This window comes from Lycorma delicatula, chromosome 1, assembly GCF_047948215.1.
Source record: "Lycorma delicatula isolate Av1 chromosome 1, ASM4794821v1, whole genome shotgun sequence".
Taxonomy (NCBI): domain Eukaryota; kingdom Metazoa; phylum Arthropoda; class Insecta; order Hemiptera; family Fulgoridae; genus Lycorma; species Lycorma delicatula.
This window is the reverse complement of record NC_134455.1, coordinates 20,891,664-20,917,200: the sequence shown is the minus strand read 5'-3', so window position 1 is coordinate 20,917,200 and position 25,537 is coordinate 20,891,664. Positions and strand designations below refer to the sequence as shown.

Here is a 25,537-nt window from a genome sequence, read left to right as displayed (position 1 = left end):
ATCTTCGTTCTATATGGATCAGAACGCAGAACACAGTTAAATGATTTTATTTGTAGATATTCTCGGATGTTGAAAGTATTATTCTTTCTGTTTAAAAGTTAGTAATTTTTTTTACCCACATTTTGGACATTTTGATGTTAATAAAATCCATTTTTTGTTACTTGTTTTTGTTTTGTAGTTGACTTTATTGCATGTAGTACATGTAGTATTTTCACTGTAGTATTTCTTTGGTGTAGTTACGATTATCCATCAGTTGTACAAATAAATGCTTATTTATTAAATCAAAACGGCAATAAACGACAATATTCCGGCTTTGCTAAAAACAGGGGAGTAATAAGCTCTTCTTACGTTCTACAATGTTATACAACGCTGCCTTATTTTTCTTTCTTGTGATTGCTTTTCTAGCACGCTATTATTTTATCAGAAAATAGTTAAATTTATCTTTTATTTAATATTATGTAACCTTAAAATTTAATTAAAAAAGCTTATTGAACATTTAAATTGTATTGCGTAAAAATTACACTGTTAATTGCGTATTTAAAGATTGTATTAAATAAAGAAATGGCACCCTTTGACAGTCATTGCTGATAAATAATATCTCTGTTCTCATGACTATCATTTACATTTAATTTATCAATTGTATTAATAAACTATAATTGAACTATTATATTTTGTTTGAAACAGTTGTTCACTATAAAGGCTTGCACAAGAAAAAGGAAGTGAGAATGTAAGTAGTTGTATTTAAAAATATCTGTTAACTTGCTCTGCTGTATGATGAATTAAATAAAATTTAGATATATTTACATAAAAAATGTATTTTTTTTTTTATTATACAATTATAATCTTAGTCTTAATGGTCTTCATTAAATACAACATTTTATTCAGAATTTCAAGACTATTGAAATGGTCATTTTAATGGAAAATATCTTCGCGTTCTGCTCAAAGGGCATACACTACTACATGATCAATAACCAAATTTTCCGACAAAAGTGTTCAGGACATAAAAAGTAAACTCTCAAATTATTAATAATATTTGGAAGTTTAAATAGCAAATTCTGAGGAACTGTTTTGTTTTTTTTTCTAAAATTAAAAAAAAAATTAAATAAATGTGAAATCTATTATTATATTATGTAAAAAAAAACAAAAACAACAGAAAATTTAAAAAGAAAATATTTAATCTTTTATTTAATGATACTATGATCTTTATTTTTACTATTTCTAAATCGACTTAAATGTAGCTTAATGGAAATATATAAGGGTAACTTCATTAAAATATGTCTTCCCTATGTTACAGGTTATGAATTTGAAAGTCCTCCTATTTAAAATAAATTAGAGTGTACAATTTAAATTAGAAATATCTATATTCCATATTTTTTTAGAATATGAATTAATAAAACTTTTACTCTTACTCGATAAGAATAAGTTTTTAGCACAGGATCAAATTTGGTTTTACAAAATCGTAAGTGATTGAAGAGACTGTACTGTTTTATTATTTCATTAAAGTAATTAATTTAGAAATGTTAAACTAATTTAAAATGGCTGCTACATTAATATACGTATTTAAATTAACCTTGCAAATTAAGTTATAACAAAATCATATTTATTAATAACATTGTTTATGATAATAGCATAAATAGATTTTAATTAAAAATTATATTACTGTCGGCCTTACTTTATTCGGTTTTAGGTTTTTGAACTTAATTAAAACCTACTCATTAAATTTCGCTAATAACACTTTAATATCTTTTAATTGTCTTTATAAGTTAAATATGTATACATTAGCTATAAGTATTTACTTAAATATCTAGTAATACAAAAATTAACGATTATCAAATTCATAAGAATATCCTCTTAAATTTTGTTTAATGGATTTTATAAGACCATTAAAATTTTCCATGTTTTATTTAGCTTCGAGATATAATTTTTATAATTTTCTAATATTCGAGAATAGACTTAAAAAAGTTGTAAAAACTAGTTCTCAAAAATGAAGTCATATCCATTCTAGAACTACAGAAGAAAATTTAGGAAAAGTTTTGTCGATTAATTCCAGAAAACTAGAAGAAATAAACATCACTTAAAATAGAAATATAAGGATTTTAGTGAACTATTAAAAAGTAATTTCCCAACTAATCACAGATTTCAAGTCTTGGCTGAAGGTTTTTGCATTAATCCTACTGTAGAAGTATTTGATTTAAGTGAAGGAGAATTAAGATTCTCATTAAAAAAATCTTCAAAAGAATTTTTTTCTATATAAAGAAAATTGATTAAAACAGGAGATTATTTTTATTTTTTTGACACATTTGTTAAAAGCTATTCAACTCGTTCTGCTGAATGGAAAATAATTTTACTCCAAATTTTGGAATATATTTGTGACATTGGAGTTTAATAATAAATATTACCCTAATTTAAAATTTTCTCTTTTAAATATTATTAATAATAGTTTTTTTTGTCTTCAGTCATTTAACTGGTTTGATGCAGCTCTCCAAGATTCCCTATCTAGTGCTAGTCGTTTCATTTCGGTATACCTCCTACATCCTACATCCATAACAATTTGTTTTACATATTCCAAACGTGGCCTGCCTACACAATTATTTCCTTCTACCTGTCCCACCAATATAAAAGCGACTATTTTAGGATGCCTTAATATGTCTGTCTCTTCGTTTTTAGCTATATTTTTCCAAATGCTTTTTTCTTCATCTATTTTCCGCAACACCTCTTCATTTTTCACTTTATCCATCCATCTGATTTTTAACAATTCCCCTATAGCACCACATTTCAAAAACTTCTAATCTTTTCTTCTCAGATACTCCGATCGTCTAAGTTTCACTTCCATATAAAGCGACACTCCAAACATACATTTTCAAAAATCTTTTCCAGACATTTAAATTAATTTTTGATGTAAACATATTATATTTCTGACTAAAGGCTCGTTTCGCCTGTGCTATTCGGCCTTTTTTATCGCTACTGCTTCGTGCATATTTAGTAATTCTACTTCCCAAATAACAAAATTCTTCTACCTCCGTAATCTTTTCTCCTCCTATTTTCACATTCAGTGGTCCATCTTTGTTATTTCTATTACATTTCATTACTTTTGTTTTGTTCTTGTTTTCATGCGATAGTTCTTGCATAGGATTTCATCCATGCCGTTCATTGTTTCTTCTAAATCCATTTTACACTCAGCTAGAATTACTATATCATCAGCAAATCGTAGCATCTTTATCTTTTCACCTTGTACTGTTACTCCGAATCTAAATTGTTCTTTAACATAATTAACTGCTAGTTTCATGTAAAGATTAAAAAGTAACGGGTATAAGGAATATCCTTGTCGGATTCCCTTTCTTATTATGGCTTCTTTCTTATGTTCTTCAATTATGTTGCTATTTGGTTCCTGTAAATGTTAGCAATTGTTCAGATCTCTGTATTTGAACTCTAATTTTTTTAAAATGCTGAACAACTTATTCCAGTCTACGTTATCAAATGCCTTTTCTAGGTCTATAAATGCCAAGTATATTGGTTTGTTTTTCTTTAATCTTCCTTCTATTATTAATCTGAGGCCTAAAATTACTTCCCTTGTCCCTACACTTTTCCTGAAACCAAATCGGTCTTCTTCTGACACTTCTTCCACTCTCCTCTCAATTCTTCTGTGTTGAATTCTAGTTACGATTTTTTATGTATGACTAGTGAAACTAATTGTTCTGTATTCTTCACAATTATCTGCTCCTGCTTTCTTTGGTATCATGACTATAACACTATTTTTGAAGTCTGACGGAACTTCCCCTTTTTCTAAAAAAATATTAAACACCAGTTTGTATAATCTATCAATCGCTTCCTCACCTGCTCTGCGCAGTAATTCTGCAAGTATTCCGTCTATTGCAGGAGCCTTTCTGCCATTCAAATCTTTTAATGCTCTCTTAAATTCAGATCTCAGTATTGTTTCTCCCATTTCATCCACTTCAACTTCCTCTTCTTCCTCTATAACACCATATTCTTATTCATTTTCTCCGTATAACTTTTCAATATATTCTACCCACCTATCGACTTTACCTTTCGTATTATAAATCGGTGTACCATCTTTGTTTAACACATTATTGGAATTTAATTTATGAAAATATTCCTTAACTTTCCTGTATGCTCCGTCTATTTTACCAGTGTTCATTTCTTTTTCCACTTCTGAACACTTTTCTTTAATCCACTCTTTTAGAGTATTTCATAATTGTCGATAGTTCCTTTTACTTTCTTCAACACTAGCATTCTTATATTTTCTACGTTCATCCATAAGCTGCAATATATCATCTGAAACATAAGGTTTTCTACCAGTTCTCTTTGTTCCGCGTAAGTACGCTTCTGCTGTTTGAAGAATTTCCCTTTTAAGATTCTCCCATTCTTCTTCTACATTTTCTACCTTATCTTTTTTACTCAGACCTCTTACGATGTCGTCTTCACAAATCTTCTTTACCTCCTGTTTCTCAAGCTTCACTAAATTTCACCGATTCATCTGACACTTTTTCTTCGGGGTTTTAAACCCCAATCTACATTTAATTATCACTAAATTATAGTCGCTGTCAATCTCTGCTCCAGTTTTGCAGTCAACGAGTAGATTTTAAAATCTTTCCTTAACCATGATGTAATCTATCTGATACCTTGCAGCATATCCTGGCTTTTTCCAAGTGTATATTCTTCTTTCTATAAGTCGGTCCCCTCTTTCATTCCTTTTGCTAAGCCCGTAGTTTAAAGCTAAAACTTTACATAATTTGTACTTCATTTTCTTGAGGAGTAATTCCTTATTGATATAATGTAAATAAAGAATAGAGAATTACTTTGTATAGTAATTATCACTAAACATTTTTCAGATTATTTCTTAATTAATGACTTATTTACAACTTGGTTACTGGTTAAGTAATATATATTAAATGGATGTTTTTCATAGGATATGTTTCACACATATTCTTTAACGAAACTTATTCTTAAACGTTAGGAGTTTTCTGATATAATTTAAGGACATGTCAACGGAGTGTTTTTCATTTGTTGAAGGTTCTGTTCTCTGAATAGAACAAGTCGGAAAAGGAAAAGTTCAAAAGATCCGGAAAGTTTAGAAAAAATGAATTATACGTTGCTCATCTAGTCTCGTCGTGACTCACAACCATATCACAACATACGTGCAATCATTTTTTGCAAGGAATCGGGATTTTTACGACCAAAAAGTTGAATAGCATCTCTATGATAGGTGATTATATTTTTAACAATATTTATTAATTTGAAAATTTGTTTCAGTATATTTAAAATAACGATAATAGTACAGAAAACATCTTGAGTCTTATTAACAAAAGAAAGTGACCCGTGAACGTCCAAGACAAGAGAATATCCTATGAATCATGGATACAGAAAGAGTCCTTTTAAAAGAATGGATGCGTCATTTACTAACTCAACACAATTTTTGGAAGAAAGTAACTGAAATCAACAAAAAGGACTGCACATCTTTATAAAGAGGACAATTCTATATAATTGGCCTCAATTATATATTATTTAGGTCTATATAATTGGCCTAAATAATATGGGCTAATCTATATTAGCCCATATATTTAATATTGCACTATTACAGGCTGCAAGTTGAATAACAATTCAACTTTTTATTTATTTATTTTATTTATTTCCAGATATGGAAGTAGTAGTTCAAAACAGGGTAGTCACATTTAACGGATGATTTAAAAGCCATAATTTCAAGAAACCATTTTTATTTTTGCTATTGTAATCGCTTTAGTGCATTACCCCAAGACGTTATCCAAATTCTCCTAAGTGTAGAATATATTCTTAAAAATATTTCCCATGATTATTGGATAATTTATATATTTATAAAATTTAATATTTTTTTTCTAAATACAATGTTGTTTATTAAGTGTAAATTCAGTTTGTTGCTTGATATAGTTAATAATAATTGACTAATTATAAGCGCTAATTACTAATCATAATTATCTGGTAATTAAGCCCTAATTTATAGAACGGAATGATAAGCTACGTAAATTTAATCGTAGTGCGATAGTATTTGAAACAGGGTTATTCCACCTTACTATAGATTTTCGTAAATAGGTAAAGTTTTTTATTTTATTGGGTAAAGATGCGTACTTTGCTTTCGTTATTATACATTAGTATATTTTTCAATATTGAAATACATTACTATATAGAGAAAGAAATACTTCCTTTCAAAAAACTTAAGCTAATTTTTTTAATGTAACATAATTTTATCGATAAAAGTAATAAAAACTGAGATTTTAATATTTTTAAAGTTATTTCAATGTGTTAAATTAAATAATAATTCAATATTTTTAGGTTTAGGTTTATAAAGTAAGTACACTTATTTTGTTTACAGTATACAGTCATAGCAGTTAGATTACACGGTATTATTTGGAGTAGAGTTGTGCGTAAGAGCTCATAATCGGAAACTTTAATAAGAAATCAATCATTACCTGCTTCTTTTAATTACTTTTTATTAGTGTACTTTTTAAATTTATATCATTTTTCAGTTAAAATTTTTATTTCATTTTGTTTAATAATAATAATTAAAAAGATATTCTTTTTTTATGAATTTCAGGAGAGAAATTTTTCTTTTACTAAAACTAGCAAATAATTTTAGTAGCTGAAAAAAAAGAGAAATTATTTTAGTAGTAAAATTTATTTTTTTCGATAAAACTATTTTAATATTTTTTTCAGTACATGAAACTATCAATGAGAAATGTAAATTATACCTTTTTATTGTTATTATAGAGGGAGTGACGGAATGTTTCTAAAAACTGCTTGTATTTTAAAGCCAGGTGGAGTTGAGTTAAGGTGACTTGTGTCCTTTGTGAATGCGGGAGTTGGTTTTGAACAAACAAGCTAGAGTACCCGATGTGAAGTGAAAAGTGGAGAATTAATGAAGTCTACCGACAAAAGGTTTTCAACCCTCCATCTCGAACAATACGACACGGTCAGGTATATAACAGTTGATAATAGGGTTGTAATGAACACGGGTTCGTAGCAAATTCACGGCATTTACTTCAGGTTTTAAATCCTCTTTGATCTGAAACACATTCAAACTTATCTTTTTCTTATGTAAACTTTTATTAATATTTTATACCTTTTGACTTAGCATTCATTTATTTTTATTGTTTTCACTACGCCTTGCGATTTTTCCTAACCGATTAAGATTATTCTCAATTTATTTATTTTTTCTAAAAATTAAAAACAAACTATGGAATATTTGTTATCAAATATGATTACTACTTTTAAGAACAGTATTAATAATTTTTATCTTGTTCTTATCCAGATGAAATGTTAGGTTCATCCTACATTTAAAAAATTCTAAATCAATGCTAACGAAATATTTTTCATTTAAAGAGATTTAATCAAAAATAAATTATTATTATTCATAAATTATTGAATAAATTATGAATAATAAATTACGTTTATTCATAAATAAATTTTTTTTTTTCATTTAAGGAAATTTATCTTTGTTCTGAAATGCGACGTTAAAATAGGTTAATATTAATTAGAAATTATAATCTAAATTAGCCAGTTTTTGGAATTCATTGGCAAACAGTAAATGGTATAATTATTTGGATTTACCCGTACTTATAACTGGGTCCTTCTTTTATTCTCTTATAATGATCAGTCATATAGATGACGATAACCAGTGCTATCTAATTGTGATCTAATTTATAATTGGCGTATTATAAGAGTGTAAATTATTCTTTTTGTAAGGTTTTAAATACTTAATAGAAATAAATTAGGGAATCATTATGAACTATTTGCAATAATTGTTAACTGCCTTGCAGAATTATTTATTACTACTTTATTAAAGACATCCTTTAAAAATTTGTATGTATTCTTATTAAATTTGTGCCTGCACAATTTCATTAAAAGCCTGATATTTATCATATCTTTTTTTTTGTTATTCTTGAATTATTACTCATCGTAAAACTTATCTGCAAAGAGGTTAGTAATTTTTAATAAATCAATACAGTTAAACTAAAAAAATAGTTTTATAATAAAAAAAAAAGGAAAATGAAATCGGATTCAACCGATGTGTCTTCCCCTTCTAGGATCCAAATACTTCATTAATTAAAATTTATTTGCCTATAATTGTGGAACTAACGAAAATAAGTGCTACTTATGATATACTGTTGAAAAGCTCTCAACAAAAGCTTATTGCTGCAGTTAAGAAAAAGTCCAAAACCCACATTTTCTTTTGATTTTGGGTTTTTTGGACACTTTTGGTTCAGTTGATTGCAGTCAAAAGGGGAGGTGCACAACTAGATGTTTTAACAGTCCTAAATCCAAAATTTCAACATCCTACGGCTAATCGCTTTTGCGTTATGCGTTCTAAATACGTACCTACATATATACACGTACGTATAGACGTCATGCTGAAACTAGTCAAAATGCATTCAGAGATGGTCAAAATAGATATTACCATTGAAATCTGGAAACTGAAATTTTTCGTGTCACAATACTTCCTTTACTTCGTACAAGCAAGTAAAGTGAATTTTTAAATAAATTTTTTTTTTTTTTGTCTTCAGTCATTTGACTGGTTTGATGCAGCTCTCCAAGATTCCCTATCTAGTGCTAGTCGTTTCATTTCAGTATACCCTCTACATCCTACATCCCTAACAATTTGTTTTACATATTCCAAACGTGGCCTGCCTACACAATTTTTTTCTTTTACCTGTCCTTCCAATATTAAAGCGACTATTCCAGGATGCTTTAGTATGTGGCCTATAAGTCTGTCTCTTCTTTTAACTATATTTTTCCAAATGCTTCTTTCTTCATTTGTTGCGCAATAACTCTGCATTTGTCACTTTATCCACCCATCTGATTTTTAACATTCTCCTATAGCACCACATTTCAAAAGCTTCTAATCTTTTCTTCTCAGATATTTCGATTGTCCAAGTTTCACTTCCATCTAAAGCGACACTCCAAATATACGCTTTCAAAAATCTTTTCCTGACATTTAAATTCATTTTTGATGTAAACAAATTATATTTCTTACTGAAGGCTCGTTTAGCTTGTGCTATTCGGCATTTTATATCGCTCCTGCTTCGTCCATCTGTAGTAATTCTACTTCCCAAATAACAAAATTTTTCTACCTCCATAATCTTTTCTCCTCCTATTTTCACATTCAGTGGTCCATCTTTGTTATTTCTACTACATTTCATTACTTTTGTTTTGTTCTTATTTATTTTCATGCGATAGTTCTTGGGTAGGACTTCATCTATGCCGTTCATTGTTTCTTCTAAATCCTTTTTACTCTCGGCTAGAATTACTATATCATCTGCAAATCGTAGCATCTTTATCTTTTCACCTTGTACTGTTACTCCGAATCTAAATTGTTCTTTAACATCATTAACTGCTAGTTCCATGTAAAGTTTAAAAAGTAACGGAGATAGGGAACATCCTTGTCGGATCCCTTTCTTATTACGGCTTCTTTCTTATGTTCTCCAATTGTTACTGTTATATCTTCAATTGATACATATATATATTCAAAAATTTTTAAATTAAATATATAATTTAAATATATTTAAAATATATATATATATGTATGTATGTTTCAATAGTCAATACAATGTAGCTAATCTCTGTAAAAACCAGATCAACATTTAACAGACTACATTTTATCAAGGAATAAGCTGTAATAATAATAACATAATTTTCAATAGCATTATAATTTTATTAAAAGAAATTGTTTAATTAAAAGTTAATTATATAGTTTGATAGTTTTTATCTAGGACCAGGTAATTGGCATCATTTGTGAGATATAGCTGGAAAAAGTAAACATATCAAAGAAATTTATTCCAGTATTAGCTAAAATTATTTTCTTTTATATTTCTATTTTCATGTGAATGGTGTATTTTATTATTATTGTATAAATATTTGTTATAAAAAAATTTTCCTCTCAAATTTTTCACAGTTCTGATGAATTTTATTTTAAACAATCACTATTCATTGAAATCTTATTTTAATTTATTTTAAAAAAATTCAACTTATATCCAATCAACATTTGTTTACCACCACTGATGACTGCTTTATCTACCCTTAGATTAAGAAGTCATCAATTTTTTTTATCGTACAAATGACACCCATCTCTACCCGTTAGATTTTAGTTTAATTAACACATCTAAGAGGTTACTTACATTTTACTTATAAACAGGGCCTGAACTTTGCTACTCTGAAAAAAATATTTGCTGGCTTGAGAGAAATGCAATACGAGAATGAAATTGACAGACAAAATGAATATTAGATTACTTCATTCAAGGAATAAACTAAAATTTAGTTTCAATATTCCTGTCCACTTTTATTATACATTATAATATTACGACTAAGTTGGAAAAAATTGAATTTTGAAGTGTAAAAGTATGTTGAAATAATTATTTGTAGTTTACCGTAAAGAATGTTTTCAAAAACGTTCCTTTTCAATAATACGGTGGTTTATTTTTTCTTACAGAAACCATAATTTTAGCCCTGTACTAAATAACGAGTAAGGTTTTCTAATTTTAATATATCCACTGCGTACCTAAAGTTTTTGCTCTTAAATAAGTGGGGAAAAAAGGGATACAAAATACGTAATGTAACTTTTAAAAGCAATTAATTAAATAATTTTTACAATAGGAACAAAGATGAGTATTTACTGCAGGAAAAGAAAATTAGTTTTTTTTTTTAAAATATGGTCAAGAAGAAATAAATTTTACGGATAATTCATGGTATTGTGTTCTACAGACCACTTTGTAGGTTGGACTGCCCCCTAAAATGTTACTCCCTGGAGGTTCGGCGCGTGCTCTCTTTGTCCACTTTTGACTTTGATTGATTTTTTAAAGTGAACCACTTTCGTATAAACTCAAAAGATATTTCTTTCCGTCTATTCAAAATCGATAGTTACCTTACATTATAAGGGTTTATTTAATGGAATTTTAAGTAACACCTGAACACTTTAAATACAATGAATACAATAACACAGTAAGATCTCAAGACTCTTCTTCTTAAAGCAAACAACCCAAGTCCTTCTTGAAAAACCAACAATTTACAATTTCATGGTATTGTAAAAAGAAGTTTTATGAACTCCTTTTCCAAGAATACTAAATTAAAAACAAATTGTTAAAATTTAACAATAACATTCTAGCAATATGTACGGTCTACTTCTCATTTTTTTTTTAGTACTGTGACTGTTCGATGGAAAACCAATACACTATTTCTTTGCAGGCAATACAAATGTAATAACAATAGGAATGATAATATATTTTTATCGTCGATTTCAGTTATTGTTATTCAATTATTAACCCAATTTTATTTCGGTAAATAGTTTTGGTCTAACCTAAACAAAGGCTTATCAATCTTAATAGAGTGTATTTAATGAATTGTGTAATTTTCTAGATTTCTTTGCGGCATTGTTGTTTCTGTTTTCGTGTACTGAAATACAACTCTTCACATGTCGAATTGCCAGAGCAGTGTTGAGGGGCCATAATTCTAAACATGTTAATAATCCTTTTATGAAAGTATTAATAACTATCAGTGTTTATCAAATATGTTAATAACAATCTATTTCTTTTAGCCTAAAAATTTATTATAAATTTTAGACTTTCTATTATTTTGTAGTTTGAGGTGTGAAGTTTTAATGTTCTACTTTAAATAATCTCTCATTAATATGATCCAGTTTATTAAGAACTGTTTTTCAGATAATATTTGATTTGTCCCGTAATGCTTGTCTACAATAGATACAGTTATTTATTTAAATATGTTTTAATAGATAAAAGTACCGTGCATAGAAAAAAAAATCAGTTGAAAGATTTGACTAGATATTCATTACAGTATTGAACCTTTAATAAGAATGGATTGGTTTAAAAAAAAAAGTACCACACATCTTTAAGAATTGCCCGACCGAATTAACGTCTGAAGGGCGTGTTAAGTAATATTTTTTTTTTTGTGTAGGAGCGAGCGTGAAATATCAGTTGATTGGCTATTGAATCACAGCCATTCAAAAGAGTCATTCAATTATTATTAAAACCTCGTCTATTACGAACAACCAAAATTATATTTTTGTCTGCAAACACATAAATCAACGGTTATGTTGCTTTACTAATCGTATTCGTTTCTTTTATGTATAATAATATTTATATTCTCGCTTTAAATAGCTGTTTACACTCTTCACAAGTGTTGACTACAACGTATAACAAATGTGTTTTTCTATTAAATAAAAAACAAGGTAAATACAAATTTAAATTTTCCCGTTTTCTTTTCTTTTTATTCACATTTTAATAACAGTAGATGCTTTCTCAATAAAAATGAAAAAGCAACTGTTCTGTTGTCATTCAATCCGCAGGTATTCTTTGAATTTTACTCATATCAAAGTCATATACAGTACTTGTTTTTCTGATTTCAGAACGTCGGTTATAAGCTAACTACTGAAACACCACGTTTTTTTACCTTAATAATTTAACTGAAATGATTTAACAGTTTTGGAGTATGTAGCTTTTTGTTAAAATTGAGAAAACTTGTGAATTTATTTTTTTTATAAAATGAATATCGAAAATGCTACATCAAATTTTATCAATAAAATTTACCGTCATACTGAATCCCATTCCACCACGAAAGACGATGGAACGGCAGCCTTTGATTTTCATCCAGAAGATAAATGAAAAAAGTATCGGTAAAGCTTTCTATTTTTTTTTAAATTACAAACATTGCGTAGTCATAATCATAAAATCATATTCCTAGTGAAAATATTTATACTGTTGAAACTGTAAGAAAATCATCTAAGAAAATAAACTTAGATGAAATTAAACCTCATAGCAAAGACTGTTGCTATGATATTTTTTCTGTCGGAAGTTGATCAAACATGCTCTAATTTGATTGACTGTTAAAGTAGAATTAAAAAAATTATTTTTTACCAAATTATTTTTCTCTAGAAAAAGTTTGATTAAAATTCAGGGTTTTTGTTTATTTTTAAGAGAAAATATTTATGCAGATTTATATTTAAACATAAAGCCATATTCAAATACAATTCCCACAATTTTTTTTCCATTTACAGCCTTTAATTACACGAAATAAATAAATTCTTCTTTTTAAGAAAATGGTAATATTGCTTTGCGTAATATTTAATTTTATCTTTTGTGGAATCAGTTACTTATTTTTTTACATTGTAATTTTAGTTATACTGAATAATGATAACATTAACTGTATCTTGTAAGTCTTTTACTTCGTAGATTTCGTATTATGCTCATATTAGAAAGCTTGTAAGATACAACCAAATTAATATTAGTGTTTTAAAAATGTTTATTTAATAATTTTATAGTATATATATTCTTTAGATATATTTTATCCGAATAATGATGAGGTTAATGTAACGAAGGTTGTTGGTGATGAAGGCTTATACTTTTAGTGGAGAAAGTAGTTGAGAACTGTCTTCTTCTATTACTTAGCCAAAGATTCTTTTTCTTTAATGTAGCCTATGCTTTTTGTAGCAACTGATGCAGAACAGATCTAACCAGTTTTCGATCTGATGATCATACCTACGCATGAATCAATAAATAAAGAATAGTAATTACGTAATAGTAGAATAACATAAGTAATATTCAAACTATAATTAATTTCAGGTAAAAGAAAAAAATTGTGTAGGCAGGCCACGTTTGGAATTTTTGTTTGTTGTCTTCAGTCATTTGACTGGTTTGATGCAGCTCTCCAAGATTCCCTATCTAGTGCTAGTCGTTTCATTCCAGTATACCCTCTACATCCTACATCCCTAACAATTTGTATTGCATATTCCAAACGTGGCCTGCCTACACAATTTTTTCCTTCTACCTGTCCTTCCAATATTAAAGCGACTATTCCAGGATGCCTTAGTATGTGGCCTATAAGTCTGTCTCTTCTTTTAACTATATTTTTCCAAATGCTTCTTTCTTCATCTATTTGCCGCAATAGCTCTTCATTTGTCACTTTTTCCACCCATTTGATTTTTAACATTCTCCTATAGCACCACATTTCAAAAGCTTCTAATTTTTTCTTCTCAGATACTCCGATCGTCCAAGTTTCACTTCCATATAAAGCGACACTCCAAACATACACTTTCAAAAATCTTTTCCTAACATTTAAATTAATTTTTGATGTAAACAAATTATATTTCTTACTGAAGGCTCGTTTAGCTTGTGCTATTCGACATTTTATATCGCTCCTGCTTCGTGCATCTTTAGTAATTCTACTTCCCAAATAACAAAATTCTTCTACCTCCATAAACTTTTCTCCTCCGATTTTCACATTCAGTGGTCCATCTTTGTTATTTCTACTACATTTCATTACTTTTGTCTTGTTCTTGTTTATTTTCATGCGATAGTTCTTGCGTAGGACTTCATCTATGCCGTTCATTGTTTCTTCTAAATCCTTTTTACTCTCGGCTAGAATTACTATATCATCAGCAAATCGTAACATCTTTATCTTTTCACCTTGTACTGTTACTCCGAATCTAAATTGTTCTTTTACATCATTAACTGCTAGTTCCATGTAAAGATTAAAAAGTAACGGAGGTAGGGAACATCCTTGTCGGACTCCCTTTCTTATTACGGCTTCTTTCTTATGTTCTTCAGTTGTTACTGTTGCTGTTTGGTTACTGTCCATGTTAGAATTATTCTTCTATCTCTGTATTTGAACCCTATTTTTTTTAAAATGCTGAACATTTTATTCCAGTCTACGTTATCGAATGCCTTTTCTAGGTCTATAAACGCCAAGTATGTTGGTTTGTTTTTCTTTAATCTTCCTTCTACTATTAATCTTAGGCCTAAAATTGCTTCCCTTGTCCGTATACTTTTCCTGAAACCAAATCTGTATTCTCCTAACACTTCTTCCACTCTCCTCTCAATTCTTCTGTATAGAATTCTAGTTAAGATTTTTGATGCATGACTAGTTAAACTAATTGTTCTGTATTCTTAACATTTATCTGTCCCTGCTTTCTTTGGTATCATGACTATAACACTTTTATTGAAGTCTGACGGAAATTCCCCTTTTTCATAAATATTACACACCAGTTTGTATAATCTATCAATCGCTTCCTCACCGGCACTGCGCAGTAATTCTACAGGTATTCCGTCTATTCCAGGAGCCTTTCTGCCATTTAAATCTTTTAATGCTCTCTTAAATTCAGATCTCAGTATTGTTTCTCCCATTTCATCCTCCTCAAATTCCTCTTCTTCAGCTATAACACCATTTTCTAATTCATTTCCTCCGTATAACTCTTCAATATATTCCACCCATCTATCGACTTCACCTTTCGTATTATATATTGGTGTACCATCTTTGTTTAACACATTATTAGATTTTTATTTATGTACCCCAAAATTTTCCTTAACTTTCCTGTATGCTCCGTCTATTTTACCAATGTTCATTTCTCTTTCCACTTCTGAACACTTTTCTTTAATCCATTCTTCTTTTGCCAGTTTGCACTTCCTGTTTATAGTTTTTTTTTAATTGCCGATAGTTCCTTTTACTTTCTTCATCACTAGCATTCTTATATTTTCTACGTTTATCCATCAGCTGCAATATATCGTCTGAAACCCAAGGTTTTCTACCAGTTCTCTTTATTCCGCCTAAGTTTGCTTCTGCTGATTTAATAATTTCCTTTTTAACATTCTCCCATTCTTCTTCTATATTTTCTACCTTATCTTTTTTACTCAGACCTCTTGCGATGTCCTCCTCAAAAATCTTCTCTACCTCTTCTTCATCAAGCTTCTCTAAATTCCACCGATTCATCTGACAAATTTTCTTCAGGTTTTTAAACCCCAATCTACATTTCATTATCACCAAATTATGGTCGCTATCAATGTGTGATCCAGGGTAAGTTTTGCTGTCAACGAGTTGATTTCTAAATTTTAGCTTAACCATGATATAATCTATCTGATACCTTGCAGTATCGCCTGGCTTTTTCCAAGTGTATATTCTTCTATTATGATTTTTAAATTGGGTGTTGGCAATTACTAAATTATACTTTGTGCAAAACTCTATAAGTCAGTCCCCTCTTTCATTCCTTTTGCCCAGCTCGTATTCACCCACTATATTTCCTTCCTTTCCTTTTCCAATGGTTGCATTCCAATCTCCAACTATTATTAAATTTTCATCTCCTTTTACGTGTTTAATTGCTTTATCAATCTCTTCGTATACACACTCTACCTCATCATCATCATGGGCGCTTGTAGGCATACAGACCTTAACAGTCGTTGTCGGTTTAGGTTTTGATTTCATCCTTATTACAATGATTCTATCGCTATGCGTCTTGAAATACTCCACTCTCCTCCCTATCTTCTTGTTCATCATGAAACCTACTCCTGCCTGCCCATTATTTGACGCTGAATTAATTACTCTAAAATTACCCGACGAAAAGTCGCCTTCCTCTTCCCACCTAACCTCACTATTTCCTCCTATATCCACATTCATCCCATCCATTTCCATTTTTAAATTTTCTAGCCTACCAACCTTTTTCAAGCTTCTAACATTCCACGCTCCGACTCGCAGAATGTTATTTTTCAATCTTCTGGTGACCCCCTCCTTAGTAGTCCCCACCCGGAGATCCAAACGGAGGACTATTTTACCTCCGGAATATTTTACCAAGTAAGGCGCCTCCATTATTGCTATGTGAAAATGCAGAGAGCCACATTTTCTTGGAAAAAAAAAACAGCTGTAGTTTTCCATTGCTTTCAGCTGCGCAGTACTCAGAGGACTGAGCGATGTTGATATGGCCGTTTAAGTCATTGTGACTCACGCCCCTAACAACTACTGAAAGAGCTGCTGCCCTCTTTCAGGAATCATTCCTGATCATCATTAGTCTGGCTCTCAACAAATACCTCTCCGATATGGTTGCACCTTCGGTCCAGCTACTCTGTATCCCTGAGCACTCAAGCTCCCTCACCAACGGCAAGGTCTCATGATTCATAGAGGAGTATACGTTTGGAATATGTGAAACAAATTGTTAGGGATGTAGGATGTAGAGGGTATACTGAAATGAAACGACTAGCACTAGATAGGGAATCTTGGAGAGCTGCATCAAACCAGTCAAATGACTGAAGACAAAAAAAAAATAATTTTATTTGATATAGGTTGTAAAACAGTCTTGTTAATTGCAAGTACTCTTTTGAAACCTAAACTGTCCTAATAGCATATTTATTGGCATAAGCAGAACAGTATTTTTCATGCCTTCCTATTTAAAATTTCGGGCTGCGGATCTTATTCAAATCATTATAAGAACTGAATGGTTATTACTACACGAACGATGTATTTTATTTTATTATTATTTTAGAAGCCAGTGTCACACATCATTGTCGCATGTGACTATGAAAGGTTATACAAAAGTAGGTGAAACACATAAAGATAAAGGTAAAAAGTGTGATATCGATGAGTCGTGTAATTGAGATTGGAGAAATAAAAATAATCTATTTCTTCGTGCTTCTTCAATAAGACGATACTTTCATGAACAAAGATCCGGAAATTCCCCGAATTAGAGCATGAGCTATCTTTGTTTATTAAAGAAAAAAGAGGAATGTGTTTTGCATTTTCTATAGAAATCTAGATTATAAAGAAATAAATAGCATTAGCAAGTAATATTCAGAATTTTACACCAAGCAGAGGTTGGTTTCAAAAATTTATGTGTAGATCTAATTTGATTATAAAAAAACGAACCATTGATTGACAAAGATTGCCAGATGTAAACAAAACTTATAGAATTTCAGCGATATCTTATTAACTTGCGCAAAAAAATTCAATTTCGTACTATCACTAATAGGCAACCTGATTAAACGCCTGTCTACTTTGAAGTGCCACAGAATTTAACTGAAGTGTTTCTTTTCTATCTGGTGAAAAACAAAGGTTTACAATTATGCTTGCAATTTTAGCAAACGGAAGAAAACTTTCACCTTTTGCTATTTGTAAGCGAAAGATTTTGCCCAAAGAATATTTTCCAAAGCGGAAAATTGTTCAATATAATATAAATTAATGGATGGATGATTAAAATCGGTGAGGTATCTTAAACCCAAAAGCTTGCAAAAGGTAAATTCTACGCTCGTCCTTGATAGATTTCGGAGACATTTAACTGAAAATGTGAAAAATTCAATATCGAAAAATAATTCTGAATTAGTAATTATTCCAGGAAGTTTAACTTCTCTTCTTCAACCTTCAGATGTACATTTTAATATCCCCTTTAAAGACAGATCGAAGGAATTTTATTCCTTCTTGATTGGCAAACAATGATCATCAATCCTTTACACTTTCTGGGTGAATTAAAAGACGGTCTTTCTCCTTGATCTGAGAACGGACATTGACTGCACGGGAAAATATATCTTCAGAGATAGTGATTAAAAGCTTTAAAATGTGTTCAATTTAAAGTAATTTGGATGGGACGGAAGATGATATCCTCTGGGAAGACAAACAGGACGTATCCAAAAATGGATAAGAATATGAAGAAGACAATGGAAAAGTCAGCAATCATAAGTAATTATTTATCATTTATAAATAACATTAATAATTAAATCTGTGTAATCGAGGGTTATTTTTTTAGAAATACCTAATCTTCTATCTATTTTAATATGTACGTATAAATGAATATATATTCTAATCTGTTTATCTTTCTCATTAATCTTCAAAGTACCCTGCGGCTCTTATGCAGTGGTGGGGCTTATGAGGAAAAATACAGCACATCGTAGCGAAAACGAGCCAAGTCAAATTTTAAATACGTGAAAAATATTTTTGTGTTTAATTTATTTATGATGTAATAATAGAATAATTACTTTAACTATTATTGAAAGTTTTAATAAGAATTCTATTTTAATACAAAAAATATATTGCAACAAAATATCTGTTTAACTAAATCGCTTTTGTAGAGTTCTAATTTTTTTTTTTAGCTTTCAGAAAATGTTTTGTTTAAAACGTACATAACAGTTATTTATATATTGTATAGATATTATTACCGAACGATAATAATAATAATTATTATTAATTAAAGAGTGCTTTTCAATTGAATGTTGTTATATATAAATACAAGGACGGGTTTAAAGACGTGAAGCATACGGCCGTATCTTCTCACACGTTTCTTTAAGATGAGGTCATTTATTAACATTAACAATAAATACCCATACAATAGAACAGTTTAATTTGATTAATTAATTAAGCTATTTGGTCGAGAGATAGAAAAATAGTATAATACTGAGCGGGGGTAAAAGAAATGAATAAATGAATGAATAAATGTTGAATGTTAGTGTCAACACAAGAGGAATTCGTTAGTATTAATTAACATGAAGTAATGAATATGTTGTGGGGTCTGTATATGATACGATACAATCATATTCTACCTGTCATTCAAAGCAACCAACTCTTGAATTAACTTGATTTGATACATCGACCTTGCCAGCGCTGAAACGGGTCGACTTCAACTATTATATTATTTCTCTTATACAACAGCACACGTCTGTGATACTAGGCAACAAAAAATTAAATTATATTGTTATAGTTATAAAGCTGTTACCACTATAGATATATTTCTTACTAAAGAATAATTAATTATTCAAACGAATAAAAAAATAATAAAATAAAAAGATGTTTCTGTAAAGGATATGATGTGGTATATATTAAGATAAAAATAATAAAGAACTGTAAAGTTTTTACATTAACCTAAGTCGCATAATATTTTGTGGAAAGATGAAATAATTTTTTATAGTATAAAATGGAATTAATAATGGCTTCTACTTTTCTTTTATTTAATTCGTTAATGTAAATATATATAAATTTCCACTATCGCAATCAAAATCTATCGATTGCAAAGAACCTTATAACAATATCTGAATAATACTTATATATATATATATATATATATATATATATATATATATATATATATATACGTGTGTGTGTGTGTGTGTGTGTGTGTGTGTTGTTTTTTTTTTGCCGCAGTGTTTAATTTCCAATCGGTTACAATTTACCGAACTATAAGAAAACTTGAATACAAAAAGAAATGTATATGTATACTATCTTATACAGTATACATAAATATTATACAAACATGAGTACAAGAAACTTTGATAAAGTTCAGAACTTAAAAGCAAACAAAACACTAAAAACAAAACAAAAACCTATTAATCATTTAACTAATTAAGCATAAAAACAGAGAAATTGTGAAACAAATCAAAGAACCAACAAAAAAGTAAGTGGCTAAACGAAATGAACATTTTTTTTTCCAAGCACAAACTTTAAGGTAGCCTATTTTTCTCAAATCTCGGAGAACTTACAGATCTAATATACCCAGTCGCTTTAGGTGTCATACATCCTTGCTAGTATCAGCAAATCAGATTAAACCTATCAAAAAAATTAATGTTTTAAAAGAAATTTTATCTGTGATTTACAAGACTGCTTGATGTTTGGTGAAAGGAAGTTCAACAAATTTAATGAGAGAAAATCACTTTTCTTATTTTTTTTTTTACAGTATACTCCCAAATCTTAAGTTTTTATTATACTGATTTTAAGCTGCATCAACAGTTGTTTGATGAGAAAATACTGTTATACTATCAATTGTTTCAATATTTTTGAGTCAATTTTTTTCTTATAATGACGATGAATGCACGAAACTTAAAAAAAATTCTTCTTCAGATCCTTACGTTTAGTAATTTAATACATATGTCTAATAGCTTCCACTTTTGAAAAAAATATGATTTTACGACTTCCAAAAGTCAAACCTGTTAATTACATAAAGTTAATCGTTAGATTTTACATGTGAGTATCCTTGCATTTTTTTTTTTGTGTAATTCCTTTCCTACATATTTATGACATAGCCTACGTTATTATTAAGTAAAACACGCTTCAGCTGTTTGATTCTACTCTGATTTCTAGTGAAGTACACTTAATCATCGGAAAATAAACTAAGAAAGTTGAATTTCAAGGTATAAATGAATTAATTCTAACGTTAGCATAAACTTAACATATTTTTTATTCTATTCTTTTTTTAATCATTACTGTCCTGAATTGTAAAAATAAAATGTTATTCTTGTGAAGTTTGATTGTTATATGAAGAAGGAGCATGAATGTAATAGTTAACTAACTTTTATTTTGTAATATCTTATTTTACTAAAAGTAACGTCGGCTAACAAATTTTTTTCTTTTTTTTTGTCTTCAGTCATTTGACTGGTTTGATGCAGCTCTCCAAGATTCCCTATCTAGTGCTAGTCGTTTCATTTCAGTATACCCTCTACATCCTACATCCCTAACAATTTGTTTTACATATTCCAAACGTGGCCTGCCTACACAACTTTTTCCTTCTACCTGTCCTTCCAATATTAAAGCGACTATTCCAGGATGCCTTAGTATGTGGCCTATAAGTCTGTCTCTTCTTTTAACTATATTATACCAAATGCTTCTTTCTTCATCTATTTGCCTCAATACCTCTTCATTTGTCACTTTATCCACCCGTCTGATTTTTAACATTCTCCTATAGCACCACGTTTCAAAAGCTTCTAATCTTTTCTTTTCAGATACTCCGATCGTCCAAGTTTCACTTCCATATAAAGCGACACTCCAAACATATACTTTCAAAAATCTTTTCCTGACATTTAAATTAATTTTTGATGTAAAGAAATTATATTTCTTACTGAAGGCTCGTTTCGCCTGTACTATTCGGCATTTTATATCGCTCCTGCGTCGTGCATCTTTAGTAATTCTACTTCCCAAATAACAAAATTCTTCTACCTCCATAATCTTTTCTCCTCTTATTTTCACATTCAGTGGTCCATCTTTGTTATTTCTACTACATTTCATTACTTTTGTTTTGTTCTTGTTTATTTTTATGCGATAGTTCTTGCGTAGGACTTCATCTATGCCGTTCATTGTTTCTTCTAAATCCTTTTTACTCTCGGCTAGAATTACTATATCATCAGCAAATCGTAGCATCTTTATCTTTTCACCTTGTACTGTTGCTCCGAATCTAAATTGTTCTTTAACATCATTAACTGCTAGTTCCATGTAAAGATTAAAAAGTATCGGAGATAGGGAACATCCTTGTCGGACTCCCTTTCTTATTACGGCTTCTTTCTTATGTTCTTCAATTATTACTGTTGCTGCTTGGTTCTTCTAATTTAGAAGAAGAAAATTATCTTCTAAATAAAAAGAAGATAATTTTTATTTAAATTAAAAAATTATTTTTCATAATTCTGTTTGTTTTTTTAAATTATATTTGTAGATTAATATCTATGAATGTTTTCAAATGCGGTACAAATCGATAAAATTAGTGAGTAGATAAATAATATTTAAGGAAGGATTTCAAAAATTAAGATGACACAAGTAAATTTTTCATTTGATCTTAAATTTATAAACTGTGAAAATCCATTAAAATAAAATATTTTACCTTTTATTCCAACTTTTGATCAACAAAATCCTAACGACTCTAATATAAAACAATCAATGATGATTACTTTATATGCTAATTAGTATTCTTATTTAAAATTTTAAGCAAAATTTTATTAGAATTTTTCAAACGATATCACGACCTGTATTTCTTACTATTAAATACCAGAAAAGCAAAGTTTTGAGTTCGTTAATAATCTTTTTAATTTCTAAATTATACATGAATGTTTCTCGCAATATTACAGTGGATGTTTACAGGATCATTTACAACATTATTATCAGTAAGTATTGTTTAATTTTTATATTTTCATACCAAATTTATGTAGGAAAAAACTGTAAGTATCCAATTGAGGAAAAAAATGCTCTGCTTCATTGTAATTTTGATTTCATGTTGCTTAGTGCGATCCCAATTTTTTGGGCTTCAGCTCTCATTTTCAGCTACTATTCGTAATCTTTGTGAGAGGGAATTAATTTTACGTTTATAAAAATATAACGATTAAATTTTATACAAAGTAATGAAATAAATAATTTAATTTAATTTATATGTTACAGTGTAAGCAGCTTTATACATTAAAAAAGAAACTGCAAATGCGCCCCAGTACAGAAAATCATATAACTCCTGAACCTAACGTATAAAAAAAATAAATTATTTTTACGGTAATAAAATTTATTAAATTTAGAATATATATGTACACACAACCCTTTGTCGATTATTTTTAGAAATTTTATTTAACCCTGCAATAATTAGGTTCATTATACAATTTATTTATAACTGGAAGGTTTTCTTTTTCAGATTAATTAATGGATTTTGACGGCTGAATGTCCTTCCTAACACCAATCTACTCGTAAATTTTAGCAGCACACTATCTAAATTATTGTCGCAATCTGTTTACTAATTTTACTTGATGTCTCTTAACTTTGGTATTCTTATGGAAACTGGTGCAATAATATGGCTACGGTTGTTGGCGATAGATATTTCATAATAAATGCGTTATATTTCAACAGGTATTATCCTGAATAAAACAAGATAAGCTATAATGGAATGTAGTCAAGAATGCTCACATTATTAAAAGAAAATAAATAATATAACGAGTTATATGATATTAATGGAACTTAAAAAAAGATAAAAAAATGAATGAACATTGTATGCTAAAGTACTCTTATAACAAATAATAAAAATTGAATGAAATAAATAATAATTTACAAAATGACATGAATTGGGTGCAACAGACCAGAAATTGTTGAAAGTGGGCGTGTCAACACACAATAAAATAAGCGGAGGAAGTCTGTAAAGGCAGCCAAAAACCCACATGTTTAGCTTACGATAAATGTAAGATCTCCATCCTATAGTTTACTCCTGCTATAAGACCACTTGCAACGGCTATTTCTTAACGGTATATTTTAATTCAGATCATTTATCAGTAACAAATTGAAATTTATCCGTAATGTAAAGACAGCTTGAAATAATATACAAGTGTAAGATATGCTTTTAGTGCTTTCCTCTGTTTTTTAACAGTTCCTAAAATAAATTATTACAGTTTATACAACTATGAAGAACTTATATATTTCTCATATATTTCGTTTGTCATTATTTTGAAAAATTAAATTAAAATTTTGAATTCAACCGTAAAGCAACTTCATAATTTATCGCTTATTTTAAGTCACTATATTTTTGGGTAAACTTAATTAGCCTCTAAAAGTATTAATAGTCAAACAATTCCTAAGTTTCTCCCACGTCACTCATTTTTGTCCAGTCATATATTCTACTTATTTTCCAATGTCATAACCCCACTTGTGTTGTAGCATTGTCTAAACGTATTTCATTATTTTATCGATGACAGTATGGAGAGATTTATTTTTATATAACTGGTAAATAAAACGTTCTTATAATTTCAGAAATCTTATGTTACTTTCTACGTGAAGACACTAGGATATATGTGAACTGTTACAAATTAGTAACTGCTACAACTGTAGAACTGCTACAACTATGATTGCATCAAAATTAAATTATTAATTACTAGAAGTGAATGGTTTATAAAACTGAATTTTATCTTTGTTATCAAAAAAAAAATAAAATTATTCTTTTATAAAAATAATGTAAATATCTTCCTTACTGCATGTCTGTTGGCAGTAGATATTACATTTTATCCTGTTTTAGTTTCGAATTTTGCTATTGTTCCATTTATACGTCTAAAAAAACTTTTAAATATTAACATAGTTGCAAATAAAATAAAGCTGACAACACAGTTGTAGGACTTTCCTACAACCAAAACTTTTTTTGGAATTATTTTTTAATTGTTAACAAATCTGCTTAAGAAAAATAAGAACTTAATTAGGCGAAATCTCGTGATAAAGAGGGTGGTGGCCTTGCTCTACAGCCCCACTCGCTTGACCTTTTAAGATGAAAATTTAATGGCATCAATGTCACATATATAGAAGTAATCTGACCAAGTTTGGCCAAATTCGGTCCAGCAATTCTGGAGATATAAAGAGTGCGGCACCAAACACACACACACGTAAACGTGAAATCTCCGAAATATCCATCCGGATTTTTGGTTTTTTTGTTTCTTTAGGTGTCAAAACGTCAAGATCTGGTGAAAACCGCAAATGCCCAAATTAAAACGATTACAATATTTTCCCTTCTATTGTATTGTATTATTATCCCTTCAAAATTCCTTCGGCTATAAGACTAGACGGTAAATTAAAAGTAATTCGTTTTCTTTGGCAGATTTAATATTATTAAATAATTACACTCTGAAAATGTAATTAATTAACTCTACAACTTTCTTTAATTAATAACAATTTGTTTATTTTTTAATAAGCCATATATTTATGTAAAAATATTTCGATTCGTATGATGCTGTTTATATATATATATATATATATATATATATATATATATATATATATATACATATATACAATATATACATATATATATTGTATACATATATATATATATTTGTTAATTCCAAAAATAAATTTATTTTGTCTGATATTTTAAGAATTTTATTCCATAACTTATCTATTATTTTACTACACAACTATCTAAATCTGCCCAAGAGAAGCGAGTTTTGATGCAGCTCAACGTTTTCATCTATTTGTATATTACGGTCAAATTCTATTTTGATTTATATCTTAAAAATACCTATACATC

General features: G+C 29.0%; 1 long non-coding RNA gene across 2 annotated transcripts; it reads left to right on the top strand.

The window, feature by feature from the left end:
• Positions 1-588: 588 nt before the first annotated feature.
• Positions 589-25,201, top strand: LOC142330277 (uncharacterized). Of its 2 annotated transcripts, XR_012757762.1 has the most exons (3): positions 589-727; positions 6,760-6,966; positions 23,174-25,201. It is a non-coding gene; the product is annotated as an uncharacterized LOC142330277 (long non-coding RNA). The 2 variants fall into 2 exon arrangements; XR_012757754.1 differs by lacking the exon at positions 23,174-25,201 and having other exon boundaries at positions 6,760-7,125.
• The last annotated feature ends 336 nt before the right edge of the window (positions 25,202-25,537 follow it).